Source organism: Periplaneta americana, chromosome 15 (assembly GCF_040183065.1).
Source record: "Periplaneta americana isolate PAMFEO1 chromosome 15, P.americana_PAMFEO1_priV1, whole genome shotgun sequence".
NCBI classification, from domain to species: Eukaryota; Metazoa; Arthropoda; class Insecta; order Blattodea; family Blattidae; genus Periplaneta; species Periplaneta americana.
Window position 1 is genome coordinate 112,197,813 of NC_091131.1, and position 18,496 is coordinate 112,216,308.

The following is an 18,496-nucleotide window of genomic DNA, read 5'->3' on the forward strand; positions in this document are numbered from 1 at the left end:
AACTTTCCTAATGGCATATTCTAGAGCGAAGTTAAAATGTAAAGGTGATAGTGCATCTCCTTGCTTTAGCCCGCATTGAAAATATTATGTCATTGAGAAATTAATCATTGAAGTATATTCTTCCTCTTGTTTATGACTAAGTGCTAATTTTGTACATCGACAATTGATTACACATTGATTAACTGCACAACAACACGGCATTCTTCAAGATAACAATGAAATATCGCACTAGAAACCTCTGTTCCTACACAAGTCTTGCGTTGTACAGTCTCTCCGCAGGAGTAAAAATGGCCGCCGCGGCGGCATTTGTCGGATCAAAAGAATGCGGTACTCTCCAATATACACTGCTCTGGATTTTAGTACAAACATCAAAGGTGCCGACAAGAGTTGTCCCTACTGATTCTTCTTTATACTTTATAGCCTGTTGCTATCGTTGCTTACGAGAATCTCGTAAGCAACGGTTGCTATGGTAACAACGGTCGAGTTGCCAAGTTACAGTTCTCACGTGGTGAATCTGAATGCTCAATAGCTCTCTTGGCGACATTTATTGTGCACACAATGTTAGCATTGTTATGTTTTGTCTTTTATTTTATGTACATTTTTGTATTTTTTTTTATCTTCCCGTCAATTGTCAATAAATGTTTCATCTAACGTCAATAATTGATAGCTCCCACCGACACCAGCTGTCAGTCGGCCGCTAAACTGTCAATATAGTTATATATGGCACTGTTATTTCTGAACTATTATTTGGAACTTAGTATTTTCAAGGAGAAGGAACTGGATCAGTTGGAACTATTACGAAAAAAATACAACTTTTCCCATCTCCTGACGAGGTACATTTCTTTTCGCTTTACATGGCTATTGGATAATCTGTATAGAGCATTCTGTTTATGAGTGCTGCCAACTCAATTGTTGAAAACCTGCTATTGATCAGTGCAGAAGTTGCAAAATTATTATATTATCAGTGTGAAGAAAATAGAAAGTGAGATTATTTTGCCACTGTGAATCTTAAAATATCCGTAATAAATTTATATGAATAACACAAATTTCATAAACCAATACGGGAAAACACCAGATCTAGTGGAAAAAACCGCTGAAGATTGGCGACACTGATGCTCCTTTGTTTTATTTTTGCCGGTTTTTCGTGTGTGTTTTACGATTTGTGGCTTGTGGGCTTGTTTGTATCGTCCACTGAAATGTGTACTCAAACCGCTTTAATATAATTATCAAGGGAATTTTTACTCTACTTGAATTGTATTTTCATTCCAGTATGCATATCTTTAGAGGAGGAAGCTTAATAGGTGAGACAGGAAGAATTCCTATATAAGAACAATGAGAAGAGAAAAACATTAGTGTACAGTGAATGGAAAACTTGTAGCAGAAGAAGAGAGTTGTAACTAACAAACGGAACGACTCTAGGATACAGGTAGGTAAATACTTGGGTTGGTTGAGCTTATGGTCATTAGAAAGAGATGATAGCTACCTCACGTATTTAGCCTGTTTTCTGTTTTGCATCTTCGTTAATTTGGTAGGGGGATTGAATGAGGTTCTTCCAAATAGTCACAGTATTTAAAATGTCTTACTTACAGTGCTGCAAACTTCCGTCCTTTACATTGAAGCAACTTGACACGAGAATTAAACAATGGTAGAAGACTCAATGCTAGGAGAATATAGCCTGCTAGGGAAACTGACCATTTCCATAGTAGGCTAATTCGTCCGGGATCTCTCGCATGTTATACTAGTAATTCTACAGCGAAAGTGATGTTTGTCTGCAGTGTAGTTCTTCTGAAGAGTTATGGATTAGCATGTTCTTTGAAAACATCTAAAAAGGTAGTATTTTCCCTGGACCATAAATACAATAGTACAGATGAAGTAAATTTCAGCATCCCTGATTCTGAGAAAGTAGGCCTACAGTGCGATTGTTACTTTATCTCTTTTTGGTGAGCCTAGTTCTCACATTTATGTATCAGAACTCCAGAAAGTGCGTGTGCGCTAGTATCCCTAGTATCCCTAGCTAACCTTACTACTGACACTGGAGCTACTTGTCACTAATTTCTTTTCCTTAACCCTACCTAATCTTATCTCTGACAGTGGAGCTACTTAGGTCTATCACAAATCTATTCCCTCATTGAACTCTATCTAACCCCATCAATGACAGTGGAACTATTTGTAGCTAAGGATGAGAAGGAGAAAGGGGTGGAGAAGGAAACGAAATTTTCCCAGGAGAACGACATAAGTGCACTTCATGCCTTTAGACTTGTACTTACATTCATTTCATTCGCGCTCCAATTACTGTACTTGTAAAGAAATGCGGATTTGTAATGTTGTCCACTGGGATTGCGGAATTCTGGACACAAGCAATGTGTTGTATTGTATGGTGTTGAGGTCTGTTGGATGAGAATAGGAGCTGTGAGCTGTGTGTTGTGGCCAAATGTTATTGTTACTAAGGATACTAGAATTTCATGGTTAGAATGATTTAGGTGAGCTTAGCTTACCCTAACTTACCTTACCTTAGGTTAGCTTTGCTTAGCCTAGCTTAAGTTAGCTTACTTTACCTTAGGTTAGATGAGTTGAGGAAGCTTCGTTTTAAACTTTGCTTACCTTAAGTTAGCTTATTTTGCATTGGAAATTTATCCTTCGAAGAGGAGGAAAAATTCAAATATCTTGGAGTAACAGTACAAATATAAATACCACTTTGGAGGAAATTAAATGCAGAATAAATGTGGGAAATGCCTGCTATTATTTGGTTGAGAAGCTTTTGTCATGTCTGCTTTAAAAGAAAAGTGAAAGTTAGAATTTATAAAATAGTTGTATTATCGGTTGTTCTATATGATTGTGAAATTTGGACTCTCACTCTGAGAGAGGAACAAAGCTTCACAGGGCGTTATAAGTATCTGAAAGCCAGATTTGCATAAAGGTAAGGTTGTGTGAGAATAAAGTGCTGGATTAATCTTGCTCAGGATAGGGACCAATGATGGGCTTATGCAAGGGTGGCATTGAACCTCCGGTTTCCCTAAAAGCCATTTATAAGTAAGTGTGTGTGTGTATGTAATGCTCTGGATTTAACAATGAAATCATCATCCTTCTTGCTTCTCAATATTTTGATGGAAGATCCACAAATGTCCTAAGAGTTTCACAATTAGCCAGGTGCTCCATCTCCATGTCCTCTTCTCTGGTGCACAGTAAGCATTTAGGTGAATTCAGTACTCCAATACGATGGAGGTGTTTACTGAGGCAATCATGACTACTAATCAATCTAAACATGGCCACAGGAGATTTTCGAGGTAGATCAGGAATTAGTTTTGGATCTTTGAATGATTCTTTCCATTTTGAATTTTGATGTTTCGCCTGTTCACTGTTACTTATTCTTTTTATGACTAGTTTTATTGATTCATATGGGAACTCGAAATTTGTTTTTAAGTTGATCTTAGTTCCTTTCTTTGCTAACATATCTGCTTTCTCGTTACTGTTCAATCCACAGTGGCCCGGGATCCATTGGAAGATCACTTTTTTATTTAGCATTTGAATTTGTTTTACCATGCAATGAATTTCTTTTACTTTTTCCATTTTAGGGGATGTAGTTGAGCTGATGGACTGGATTGCAGCTTTGGAGTCAGACAGGATGACTATGTTTTATAAGTAAGTAGGTACCGTAACATTAACTTGCAATGGAATGTGTCGGGATAGATTCATAAGACATATGGGGTGTGTAGACAATGACAACGTCTTTCTGGAATATTACGAACCTTAACCTTGTTTTCTCTTCATTGCCACCGAATATTCACTGACTTTTCATGGGTTTGCCATGATGGTACTGCCCCTCCATCTTCCTTGTTAATATGCCACCTTTTCAGATAGGTGACATCTGTTTGCAATTCATGTGCTTGTGTTCTGTAGCATCCTTTGACCAGAAGGCTGCGCCATCATAGACTATGACTTACCAAGGTGCCATCTATTCAAATATTCTACTATAGAAGCCCCGACAGCTCCCTAGGATTATTGGAGCTCCCCCAGACAAATGGTGCCTGTTGGCGAATCTCAGAACTATACCTGCCACTATTCTCTGATCGACCTGTAACTAATGAAATTATACATAAAATTATGGTAATGAAGGCGAAATGAATCCGAAATCCAATGCCGAAAGTTACTTGGCAATTCTGCTTCAAGTGGTTGAAGGAAAACCTCGGAAAAAAACCCCAACCAGTTAACTTGTCCCAACCAGGATTTGAACCCTGGACCTGCTTGTTTCACAGTCAGGCAAGCTAACCATTACACCACAGGAATGGACACCTATTTTTCTTTCTTATTTAGTTACAATTTCGTAACATGGGCTTATCTCACGATAGAAATAATTGTATCTACCGGTATCCATAACTGTTTGACTTGTTTTATTTTTTTTTCATATTACTATATTTTTTTAGAATTTCCTTGACTCAATAATACATTAAATACAAGATCGCATGCCAAGTCTAATTGGATGAATCAAACCAAATAACCTTACGGATATTACGTCGTTTCATATGAGTATTACGACCATTTTCAACACGAAGTACGAAGTGAGGCTATTACTTATGTCTAATCTACAAATTAATTGCATGGAATGTGAACATTCTGGGAAAAGTTTAGGACTTTGCCAGACCTAAATGGGAATTTGATACTCACTGTTGAACACCTGTGCTGACTCACGCAACAATTTTAAACCTTTTTTCTGTCCTTTGGATGAAACTATGTGAATTTAACTAAATGAGATATGCTGAATTCATTTCTAAATTCCAAAATTTTCTATCACATACCATTTTTATTGTATAAACACTTCTTTACTTGCTTAAGTTGTTTCACTGACAAACAAATAATGTAAAAAAAAAAAAATTAAATTACTTTCTTGACGATTTGCGCTTGTAGATAGATTTTGGGGGATCTCTGATGATTGACCAGCAATATTCAACAGACATACTTGCATTCTATCTTCCAGTGAAGTGCTTTTGAAAGTAGATATTTCTTCGTGAAACCTTTCACCACGTTGATCACTGATAACACTTAGTTTTTTGGAAAGAAGTCCAGATGACTGTCCAGAAAATGTAGATTTAAGGACATATTACATCTCATAACATGAAAGCAGTGTAATATTTCACTTACATTAACTTTATAATCTACAGATTTTTTTTTATTTCCAGAGAAATTTGTGTATACTGACTTAAATGTACTCCAGACATTTTTCCCAATTCCAGTAGTTGATTTTCGACGTCTTCATCCTGATTAACTGCTTTTATTTGTGGACCAATAAACATCCCTTTCTTAATCTTTGCATCACTTAGTTTTGGGAATTTATTCTTGAGGTGCATGAGGCTTGTGCCTCTCTATCTAGTGCTTTTAAAAATATATTCCATCAGTCCAAACTTGATGTGTAATGATAGCAGAAAGACATCTTAAGAGTTTACAAGTTGTTCATGGAAATGCTTTTGACTTCAGGAATGAAGGTTTGTCTTGCAGGCCTTTATTTACGGATGTAGTGGTTTGCTTTGTCACGGCTGTCCCACAAAAAATAATAGTATTTTGGTGCAACGAATTTCATTGCATAAGTTTATCTTGTAGCAAATTTCTCAAATTTCTAGAGCATGAATTGAAGCATATACGAGATGTCCATGACTTATCTCGGTCCCCAACATGACATCCAAAGTACAGTTCATATGCCTTTTTAACCAGAGGTGTCTTGAGTCTTGATGGCTTGAAGGTAAGTTCTCCCCATATATATATAATATATATATATATATATATATATATATATATATATATATATATATATATATATAATTAATGGGGAGTTATTTGATGTTGAATTTTGTTTGGAAAACTTGAATGCGTCGGAAAATGGAGAGAATATTGACGAAAGTAAAAGATTAGAGATAAAGGAGAGAGTTAGAAAGATTGTTAATAATAGTGGAAGAAATAGAAAAGGTAAAGTTGCGGAAAACATGAGGGCAGTGACTCAGGTTATTGCGAGGGAAGAATGTCGAAAGAACCCATCGTCAGCAAATTCCACTCAGTCTGTGAACTCTAAGACAGCGGCTGCACCATCTGGTAGACGACCAGCAATGACGTTACCCCAAGGCCAAGCCAGTGGAACAAGCATAGTATCAGATGGCAACAGAAGTGGAGAAAGGCAGAAGGGGAGAGAGAGGAATGCTGAACCGACGAAAGAAGAGACTGGTGAACGAGGAAGCGAAATAAGTGCGGGGAATAGAAGGGGAAGTAGTGAGTGTGTAAAGCATGCCAGGAGTGAGAAAAGAGGGGGCAATAGTGGAGAAAAACCTGTCTATAATCTGACGAAATGGTGCATCAGTGGGATGAAATAATAGTAGGTTAGCTAGGTAATGGATAAATGGAGCTGTTGTACTTTTTTCAGTGTTAAATAGTGTTATAAATAAAATGAAAGCAATGTTGCTAGGATACGAGTGCTAATGTGTGGGGTGAGAAGAGTTTAGACAGTGAATATAATATTAGTTCAAGTTTTTAGTAAAATAGTCAACAAGGGTTAGGTCTTTTATATTAAATAAGTTATGTGCATTGTTATTTAAAGTATTAAGTTAGTTATGGAGGTAGGAATTATTTTTAAGGGAAATGAGAATAAGAGAAGGAAAGTAGAATAGTAGTGGATAAAGTAAAAGGATGGTCAAGTGAAAGTGAAGGGACTTGAATGACATGGCAAGAACAGGCTTCAAGTGTCAAAAATACGTCTTGTTTAAAATTGTAAATAGTGCAAGTAAGGGAATGCTGGCCCAAATACAGAAATGTGAAGGGCCAGCAGGACCGAAGATTTTGAGAAATATATATATATATATATATACATATACATATAACAAAATAAATGAGGATTATTTTCACAAACATGGCATTATATAGTAGGGAGCAAAGATATTGGCGGGTCGTACATAGCACATTTTTGCACGTACCACCCCCTCTCTTCTGACCTGTCCATTGGGATGACTGACTGGCAGTGTGTCGATGCGTTCGGGTGTAGTTGCTTGCAAGCCAATCGTTGGGTATTGAGAGAGTAGTCATTGTAGCTGTTGTCTGTTCACTTTGTACATATTCAAATAGTAATTTTCAATACTAACAGTGGAATTGCTTCTGTGCCCAGTTGAGCGACATGTCTAGAAAGGGAGCGGATACGCAGAGCCAAGCGAAAGGAATTATTTATAGTGTTTATGAATACTTAAAAAAAACTTTAATTAATACAACAAATTAAAATTTTCGTAATATGATTGAAATTCTGGTTATTAAGAGAATGAGGAAAACAGGAATTAGGTCACTATAAGTTTAAGTGAAATATTTTAAGATCTGATAGTATATTGGCAATATTGCAGTGAAGTAAATCGTTAAAAACCATTGTATTATTATTATTATTATTATTATTATTATTATTATTATTATTATTATTATTATTATTATTATTATTATTATTATTATTACTATTATTATTATTATTATTATTATTATTATTATTATTATTATTATTATTATTATTATTATTAAATTTGCACTGATGGATTTCATTTAATACAGCATTACTAGCCATTGTTAAGTCAATTATATTATATAAAATAAAACCTGGGTACCGACACAATACTATTTACAAATTATTTACATCGCCAACACCAGTGATTTTACTCACGGGACTGGCTTCATCTTTTCTTGCAACCCTTGTTTTGTTCAAAAGGTCTCTGGTCACTGCTGTCAATTGGTCACCTGCTGTGATTCTTCCTGCCGGAAGGTCCCTGTTGACTTTCTTTATCGCAATCCCAGGACCGCTGCCATGATTTTTGGCCTCATTTCTGAACAGCTGGAGCCATTCATCACGACTTCTACTCTTTGTGAAGCGGATGACAATAGGACGCGTCTTCCCTGGCCTGGATGGTATGCTATGTGCTACGCTTACATCATGTTGCACCAATTCACTACCGCCTATGACTTCCGATATTTCGTCAATGACTTCATAAGTTGATTGTTCATCGACCCCCGGAACTCCAAATAGCATTATATTGTCTCTGCGTGTGTACTGCTGCAGATCATTCACTTCCTATTTGAGATGGTAATTTTCTTGCACTAGCCTCTTCATCTCCTCCTGCGTGGAGTTGAGTTCATGTCTTGTGTGCACCAATTCCTCTCTAAGACTGTCGAACTTGGAAGATATGAATTCAACTGATTTTCTTAGTTCATTCACCTCATAATACGAATGCTATTCGATATCAGTATAGTAGTTATAAAATCATGTCGCATATTGTATACCAGTTGTTTGTATTATAACAAATGAAGTGTTCACATGTGCTGTTGTTTAATGAAATAATTATAATGCTGCGCACAGAAATTACACTACATACTGACACACAGACAGTGTTTATATATAAACACTATTTCGATGTTACAGACTTTAGGTTACGTAGCGAGGAGTGAAAGATGTTTCGGAAGCGACCCTTCGAAGAACGTTTACAGCTAAAGTAGGGGTGGAACGTGGGTTGGGTTAGTATGAAGGGGTATACCTCCATCCGCCAATATTCCTGCTCCCTACTATAGCAAAAGACACTTCTTAAAACACGTTATAGTAGAAATACAAGGCATTTGCTCACTCGTCTAGACCTATAGCAGGATATCATGAACAGCCAGAAAATGTAAAAAAAAAATGCGGAATATGACGTTAGTTAATAATGTTAATACAGGTGGCAACACAGGATGGGCTGTCAATATGAAAAAAAAAGAAACACAAATGGAATTAATTAAATGTTTGGAAAGCGGAAGATTCAAATATTCGTATTTGTATGTTCAAGTATACCTTATACATTAAAATTACGTTCTTAAGGAAAACCATAAAAACAAAAAGTATGAATTTTAAACAAATGGTACGTGTTGGAGAAAAACTAATTGCATATTATTTCTTACCATGAAACAGTATATCTAACACACATATTCTCATAAAAAAAGAACAAATTTCATGTTCGGTGTTACAATGAAAAAATGCTAAATACAGAAATAACCTATAGGATGGATGGCATCATTGTGGACCCCACAATACATTTTGAAGTAGGATGTCATCAGTCAGCCGAGGTCCACCATGAGAAGAAGATCTATGAGCCTACAGTCAACTATTTCAAGCTGAAATATGCCTTAATTCACGTTGAGGTATTCGGCTTGCTTCATAGTTTCTCGAGGGTCTATACCAGCTTTTTTCGAAGAATTTCGACGACAGTTAGCTCTGTCAACATCTCTGAGGGAAGACATTGTGATAATTGTGTTAAAAAATCCTGTCAAATCCTAGTTAATTACATGGTGCCACATTAATAGCAATTGTAATTTTTCATGCCCTTTTCTTTGTTTCCTTTTTTAAAATTTAATATCTATGTTTACATATGCAGAGTGTTAGCTGGAGACCGGAGGAAAAAGACCTTTGGGGAGGCCGAGACGTAGATGGGAGGATATTAAAATGGATTTGAGGGAGGTGGGATATGATGATAGAGATTGGATTAATCTTGCACAGGATAAGGACCGATGGCAGGCTTATGTGAGGGCAGCAATGAACCTGCGGGTTCCTTAAAAGCCATTTGTAAGTAAGTATGTTTACATATTTACATTAATTTTTTTGAGGATATACTGAGTCTGTAAGGGCTACCCTCAATGGGGGGCAGTTTTTGTAATAAAATATTACGTGATATTATATAAGACTAGTTGGAAGAAGAAGAATTTATAAAACAGTTATATTACCGGTTGTTCTTTATGGTTGTGAAACTTGGACTCTCACTTTGAGAGAGGAACATAGGTTAAGGGTGTTTGAGAATAAGGTGCTTAGGAAAATATTTGGGGCTAAGAGGGATGAAGTTACAGGAGAATGGAGAAAGTTACACAACACAGAACTGCACGCATTGTATTCTTCACCTGACATAATTAGGAACATTAAATCCAGATGTTCGAGATAGGCAGGGCATGTAGCATGTATGGGTGAATCCAGAAATGCATATAGAGTGTTAGTTGGGAGGCCAGAGGGAAAAAGACCTTTAGGGAGGTTGAGACGTAGATGGGAAGATAATATTAAAATGGATTTGAGGGAGGTGGGATATGATGATAGAGACTGGGTTAATCTTGCACAGGATAGGAATCGATGCCAGGCTTATGTGATGGCGGCAATGAACCTGCGGGTTCCTTAAAAGCCATTTGTAAATAAGTGTGTTTACATATTTATATTAATTTTTTTTGAGGATATGCTGAGTCCGTAAGAGGTACCCTCAATGGGGGGTAGTTTTTGTAATAAAATATTACGTGATATTATATAAAACTAGTTGGAAGAAGAAGAATTTATAAAACAGTTATATTACTGTTTGTTCTTTATGGTTGTGAAACTTGGACTCTTACTTTGAGAGAGGAACATAGGTTAAGGGTGTTTCAGAATAAGGTGCTTAGGAAAATATTTGGGGCTAAGAGGGATGAAGTTACAGGGGAATGGAGAAAGTTACCTAACACAGAACTGCATGCATTGTATTCTTCATCTGACATAATTAGGAACATTAAGTCCAGACGTTTGAGATGGGCAGGGCATGTAGCACATATGGGCGAATCCAGAAATGCATATAGAGTGTTAGTTGGGAGGCCAGAGGGAAAAAAAGACCTTTGGGGAGGCTGAGACGTAGATGGGAAGATATTAAAATGGATTTGAGGGAGGTGAGATATGATGGTAGAGACTGGATTAATCTTGCTCAGGATAGAGACCAATGGCGGGCTTATGTGAGGGCGGCAATGAACGTCCGGGTTCCTTAAAAGCCACTAAGCAAGTTGGAAGAGAGCAATTAAACTATTATACAGATACAATACATTTTCGAAGAAAATGTAATTTAGTTATTACCAGACATATGTCATTTGAAAATGTGTTACTAATTTGCATCCTCCATAGTCGGCATCCTAGACCATGTTCTGCCAGGCTTGCCCCTTGGTCCAACCCTGACGATGTAATCAGTCAATAAAACGTAATTGAAGGAAACAGTAAAGTGACTTTTTGACAAAGAAGGGAACTAACGTGAAATAAAGCAAGGAGAACGACATTTCTTTCCACAGAACCAAATTAAATATCACATAATAAAATACTAGCAAAATTGACACAAATATTTCTACAAAAATCTGCTAATAAATCTTGGAAGATATAACTACAAAATAGAAACTAGGTCTGTATCCCAGACTTTCTAAGGAGCACTGTTATTTCCTTACTTTGACAAGTTACTGATCATAATAGCTTAGCAGCCCATCTTCAAAGAACCAACCAACAGAATGTGTACTATGTAAGAGCCAGAATCTAGAATAAGTACGGGTTATCTTCTTTCCTAACTAGAAATAAACTGTAAAACACACCTTTTATCCTCTGATTGAGAGTCTGGCTGATATGTACATCTATTATCAGGCAGTACATCTCACCTGACGATATGTGTCAGAGGAAGAACAATTGTTTGTATGCATCTGAAGTATGACTAGTGTAATATGTAGCTAGTTGGCGATGTATGCAATAGAGGAGGAAAGGAATTGGCCATCCCCCATTATCTCCTGGCATAATTGCCTCATAAGTGATGCCTTCTTGGTATCACTTGTGAGGTTCATCTGTCTTCGGACAGTTGACTAAACAACACATCTTTTAGAATATAATATTGTAACTTTTATTCAAAACAACAATGTAACTTTATTGTTTCAACAATAATCACTTTCTATAATTTGCTTTAAATGCTCCCGTCAACAATGGGATTTCTACTCCACACAGCAACTCAGTATTCATTATTGCACTCCACAGACGACAATGACAATTCACTTGGATCATTGAAAACAACAATGTACTGCTAATCTCAACTAATGTTCACAAAGCACTATTTACAAAACAACACTGTCAGTTCTCAGTTCGTTGCCTTGGCTAGTTCGTCTAGCTCATTCACTCAAGTTCACAGTTTATCGAACCCAAGTCTTCCAGAACTCAGGTCCCCCAACTGCAGTCCACTGCACAATGAACCAAAGACTCCGGATTCGCCGCACTCTCCAGGACGCTCCCCCAGTTGCGGACACACACAAGTCGAACTCTGGTCTCGAAGCTGGCTTCACTGCTACACAAGACTGACTGGCTAGGAACTACTGCAACAACTGCTCAGATCACTTGCGTCTCGAATTTATAACTAGACCATAGTTTCGAGAAAGTACGATGCTGGAAATTTTTACTGATGTCCAGAAGATGGCACCTCTCGACTTCTCTGGATTTCTTCCCTCAGTCGCAGGCGCATTACTTCCCCCTCTCTGCTTTCGTCACGTCCGCTCCGCCGCCTCGCGTCCCCCTCTCCTCCCAGACACGCACGAAGTTCCCCGAAGTGCTGAGAGTATTCGGCCTGCCATCACAATATATTTAAATAGAATCCAATCGAACAGAACATAGGTACATATAGGATTAACCGTGAAGGGAAGATTTACAAGTGGACCCATGCACATGTTCTCCATCTCTTTCCACTAGCTATTACGTCATCTGGATTGCAACTTGAGCGGCAGGCACTTGTTTTGCATCTCTGCAAATCTTATAAGCTGATTCATTATTGAGACCTAACGTTGCTTTGTATTGAAATCAGTTGGATACACAGAATGTTGCTATGTCATATTGTGCCATTTACGGTTGCCAAAATCATTATAGAAAAACGAAAGGGAGAGAGATAAAATATCTCAAGTTTCCGAAAATGAAGAGTTTTCTGCAAAATGGATGTCTGCATGCAAAAGAAGGGATGCAATCAATACAACTACAGATCAGATGAAGTGGTTCATGTTTGCAAAGGATAAAACTTGTAAGAATTTTATAGCCTACTTTACTATTAAATAATAAATGGTTATAATATTATGTTATTAAGTTGGTTATTTAACGATGCTATACCAACTACAAGGTTATTTAGCGTAGATGGTAATTGGCAAGATAAGGCCGAGGATTCGCCATAGATTACCTGACATTCGCCTTATGGTTGAGGAAAACCTCGGAATAAACCCACTGCGCTCCTTCATAGGACCACTCAACCTTGGTGCAAACACCTCACACAAATTTTCCTGGAGCATTCCAAGCAAATAGGAACTCCACATCGAGAGCATGGATATTTGTTTTTTCTCTACAAACGTGGAATGAAAACCACGTTGCCTAGAAGGTCCTGCTTTTTCTGCCTTGTTTACATGTAGAGATGACAGTTATTCCACACAACAATCTGAAAAATTAAAAGAAATAACGAAAGCATGTATGTGAAATACACATACGCAACTACATACTATAATATGTCTGTGAGACCTCTTCAAACAAACTGAACTGAATATCACTTAAGAAAAAAATTGAGGTAACCCACGTGATTTTCTCGAGGTGCAGGTCTCACCCGAACTGAAAGGTTGACAAAATTACGAAGGAATTGGAATTGGCTTGAAAATAAGATAAATAGAGAAGCAGGAAAACAGGGAGTGATCTAGTAGACGGTCAATAATACTTAAGAGTTAATGTAACCTTTTACAGTAAGTTTGTTTGTATATTTCCAGGTATCCTACTTGACTGAGTACAGCCAGGAGTTATCTCAGCCATTGAAAGGTATGAATGAAACATGAGTGAAGAATTGGTCTTCCTCAGAAAAAAGGACATTCTATTCAGGTGACCATGTATTGTTGTCCTATATTTTGGTTTGGATGTACACATACAGGGAAAGGAGGGGCAGAACGGAGAAGCCAATGTTTAAACTCATATTAATATCTTCAAAAACATAAAAAAATCCCCCCCTCCCACCAGCTTAATTTGTTAATTGCAACATATTTTAATCAAAATCACAAAAATAAGTCAAACTATGACCTGCAAAGCATTCCAATGCTTTTGACAAGATGGGTAGTATGCTTATAGTTGATAATTGTTTGAAGTTGGATTATGAGTTTTAGAAAGTGGACATAGGCTTACATAGGGTTAGTTTTATTAATTTATTGATATTTTTATTCCTACAGATTTTTATCTTTTAACGTATCATAATATGTTATTTTAGGATAAAATTTTCGCTCTGACACTGGGGATTGAACCCAGGTCTTCATGTCTGTGCGTAGAATGCTCTTACCAACTAAACTATGTCAGGGACCATCCACAGTACAAGCGCTCCTAAAATAGTTGGCCTGGGTGGTGTAGTTGGTACAATGCTGTCCTTCTGTGCGTGAGGTTGCAGATTCGATTTTGCCCAGGTTGATGGCATTTAAGCACATATAAGTGTGCTTAAATGCGACAGGTTCATAGCAGTTGCGAGCGTCGTTAAATAAAACATAATTTACAATTTATTTCTCCTAAAATAACATGTGCTAAACAATATGTAAAATTGTTGAAATACCCCAACCATCAGTCATTTAATATATAAATGCTCTGCTGTGTAGTGACATCTAAAGATGTACTGTGACATGTCATACAAACATGGAATGAGACCAAAGGGGAACAAAGAGTTAGAGCTGTTACTGTGGACGGTTCCTGACATAGCTCAGTTGTTAAGAGCATTCTGCATGTAGAGATGAAGATCTTGGTTCAATTCCCTGTGCCAGAGTGAAAATTTTTTCTTAAAATTACATACAAGCATTTCTTCCATAGAATCGTATAATATGTAGGTTATAAGCAAGACTTTACAAATATATCTCACAATTATGTTTATGTGTTGTCTGTACTTTTTCTTTGGGGTCATTTGACTATGAGTGTATCATTGTAAAATGTTCATTAAGGGTATCTAATGAAATAGAAAAATGTTTACCAGGTCCTTCTGTCTCCCTATACCCATTATCTTGGAGTCTGTCCATAATGCTGATGGATTTGAAGATGGTGGAATAAAGTCATGTCGTAGTTTCGAATTTATTTCTTGGGTCGCTCTGTTACATAATTGTACAGAGTTAGATTATCATCTGCTCTGGTTCTTCTGTATTTTTAGTAAGCTGCATCTCGTTCAGTTATTATAGTTGACCATTGGGCTGCTGCAGCGGCGGATTTTCAGGGGAGGCAAGGGAGGCCGTGCCTCCTCTAATATTTTACCAGAACACAATATGGCAGTAATAATTCTAGCCTGAATTAAGATTACAAACAAGTTATAACAAATGACGAACATTTTTCCTTTTATATTAATTTTATTTTTCACTACGACTAAGATGTAAGTTACGCAAGTTTTTAATTTGTTGTGGGGGCTCTTGAATCTCGGAAGCAACAACTTTTACAACAGTGCAACATAATCTGCTTGGCTCATTATCCAATTTTTTTTGCATTGCATTTAATGCATATAGCCTATTTTATGTATTTTAACACGATTCAATTGGGCATAGTTAAAATTTGAATTATAAAATAATGGATTGCTAAGCTAACGTACTATTACTGCATACTAAATCAATACACTCTCGTTGTTCGTTAATTCTCTGAGATTAAAATGAGTGTGTACATAAATATTATTTTAAGAAATACAGAAAACGAATGTACAAAATAGCCTATCAAATTTTCTGTGCATAAGAAGCTATTTTAATCTTGCCTGTCCTCGATTTACTAAGAAGTTATTGTAATAACATTATAGCATTATGTCCATCTAGAGAAACTACACTTTCCAATGGTGAAATAATAATTAATTATACAAATCGGTTAATTTAGCTTCCGATATTACTTCATACAAACACAGAAACATTCTCTGTAGGCTATGTTTGATAGCTTTCGATTGTTGCTGTCCAAGGTCCCTTTGTCGATTGTTGTCCAAGGCCCCTTATAGACGAAGTCATTTGTTATTTCATTGCACCATCTTAGATGGCGTTATTTTAATTTTAAAACTCATTTATCTCATTAAATATCAGTCCTATCAAAATTTTGTAAAGAATAAAACTTATCGGAAATCATTTTTAAAGAAACTTTTGTTATGTAACATTTTTTACAAAAATCAGTAATATGCGAGATATTTCGATTTATTTAATTCAGGCCCCCTTATAACCCCCCTTTTAAATAAAGTATTTTGAATGCCATATAGCCTAAAATCTAAGTTACAACGAACTTAATTTATATTCCAATTTTCATATAAATCGGTTCAGCCATTATCGCGTGAAAAGGTAACAAACATACAGACAGACATACAAACAACAATTTCAAAAATGAGATTTTCGGTTTCAGGGTGGTTAGTTATATATGTTAGGACCAATTATTTTTGGAAAATCGAAAATTACCAGAAAAATTTCGGCTACAGATTTATTATTAGTATAGATAACGGAACATTTGTGACATAAAATTTTAATAGCTAAGGTATAACTAAGAGTTTGTAATACCTGCAAGGTCATCTATTTCTCTTTATTCAATGTCAATGCCAGACACAACTAATCGATACGAACATATGAAGACTTAGTCAGCTGTGGATGCCGAATTTATTTCTAACCTATAACTAGAGTTTCTAATACGTTTAGCTAGTCATAATTTACACCAGTTTAATTTAAAAAATAAAAGTTATGTTTTATTTAACAACGCTCGCAACTGCAGAGGTTATATCAGCGTCGCTGGATGTGCCGGAATTTTGTCCCACAGGAATTCTTTTACATGCCAGTAAATCTACTGACATGAGCCTGTCACATTTAAGCACACTTAAATGCCATCAACCTGGCCCGGGATCGAACCCTCAACCTTGGGCATAGAAGGCCAGCACTATACCAACTCGCCAACATCAACAAATATGTTGTTGTTGTTTTCTAATGCCAAGCATTTGTCAGTAAAGTCATTTGACCTCTTGCACTCCAATATTTTTCAAAGATATTGTCATGGTTAGCCACTAACGCACAGATTTTGAGATGTTCTGAATCCATTTCTTGATTTGAGTTGCACAATGGACATCAACAAATATGACTCAAAGGAATTTAATTAAAAATAAACATTATGTTAGCTACAGTATTGTAGTCCATTTACATAGTCATACTTCAAAGATTTTGTCATGAATTTTATACCTGAACTCCCACTATTTATTTGTATTTCATTTGCATCTGACTTTCCTATTATTGTTTTGTTGGCTATCTTAGTCTTATTTTCTATTGATTCCTTTATGTAGCTTTCAGCAACTGTCCCTGACTTCCAAACGCCTAACCATTTTAGTGCAGTAATGTTAGCCCCAATGTCAGCTAGAATGGTTGCTGAACTTCGTCTAAAACAATGTCCAGTCTAAACCGATGGATTTGGTAGTTTAAGAAATTTTACGATTTCCATAGGAAACTTTCCAAATGTATTAATAGGTTGACAACTACATTTCTCGCTCCAATAATACAAAAATAGTTTGTTACATTTGACATGTTTTGGGCACAAGGCAATATACTTCTCATATACTGCCACACAGTTCACAGGACCACCATCTGGTAAGATTGGTAATGTACATGGCTTGTAAGTCTTTGTATCACGAATGCATACCACAAGAATACTACCTTCAGACTTGACATCATCAATGCACAAATCATGTAACTCATGGCCTCTGCATGCCCCAAAAATAGCAACGACCTTCATGAGCAAATATGTGGTTATCTGGTGCTTTTAAAAGAAATTCGTCAATTTGTGACCGCATTGAGTTCTTTGCTTGATGACCCATGGAACACTTCTTCAAAAAACCAACAAACTTACTGAATGATGAAACAGTCACCTGCTCCTTCACTTTCAACATAGTTTTCAGTTTGGAATAAAGGCACCACAGGGATGAAGGCATGAACATCTTTGACTGAAGGAAGACAGAGATAGAGTGAGAAAAAACAGAGTTAGCTTTTGAATTTAAAATTACATATGTACACACTAATGCTCTATACTCTACAGTCGAATTTATTAGTCCTACATGTTCTGAAATATAGGCTAGTATATTGTAACTGTTTTGTTAGACATGTTGACATTTTTGGCATTCTGCCATGCCACAAATTTGTTGTACTCCCTTTCATATAACTCCCTAGACTTTCAAGGTACTATCATAGCCTCTGCCTCTTTCACTGTGTTAATTATTTCTTCCAGAATGTCAGCCATTTTTTTTATTCGTCTTCTGTTCAATCCCACTTCCAGACGCAACGATCAAATCAATACTTATGTCAGCTATGGATGCCGAATTATTTCATAATTTATTTCCTACAATTTATAATGCTAAAATTCTATAAAGTATTGTATCCAACTCGTGGATAATCTTATTATGACACTCGTGAAAATTGTCACATGAACAATAGTGAGTGTGACAAACATTCACTCATGCCATAATCATCAAGATTATTCACTTGTAGCATAAATAACTATTATGAAGACAGAGTATAATATCGGGTGTTTCAAACAACCCGTATCAGCCTTTATTTTCGAAAACTATATGATACAGGTTGTTAATAAAAAATTTTTTATAATCAAAATCTATGTAAAGAATCGATTGGTGATAGTACCATTTCCCATAACAATCCGGAAGTAGAGGTACCTGTGGTCAACTTCGAAATTTCAAAT

At 36.4% G+C, this 18,496-nt stretch overlaps 1 long non-coding RNA gene across 7 annotated transcripts in view; it reads left to right on the plus strand.

The window, feature by feature from the left end:
* The first annotated feature begins 1,120 nt into the window (after nt 1-1,120).
* LOC138715266 (uncharacterized) overlaps nt 1,121-18,496 on the plus strand; it is a 436,977-nt gene continuing 419,601 nt past the window's right edge. For 3 of the 7 annotated variants that reach the window (XR_011336203.1, XR_011336202.1, XR_011336204.1), the window contains exons 1-3: nt 1,126-1,426; nt 3,573-3,639; nt 13,564-13,612. This is a non-coding gene — a long non-coding RNA (uncharacterized lncRNA). Of the gene's footprint in view, nt 1,427-3,572; nt 3,640-13,563; nt 13,673-18,496 lie in introns of all 7 variants that reach the window. The other 4 variants (XR_011336206.1, XR_011336205.1, XR_011336200.1 and 1 more) reach the window with 2 other exon arrangements.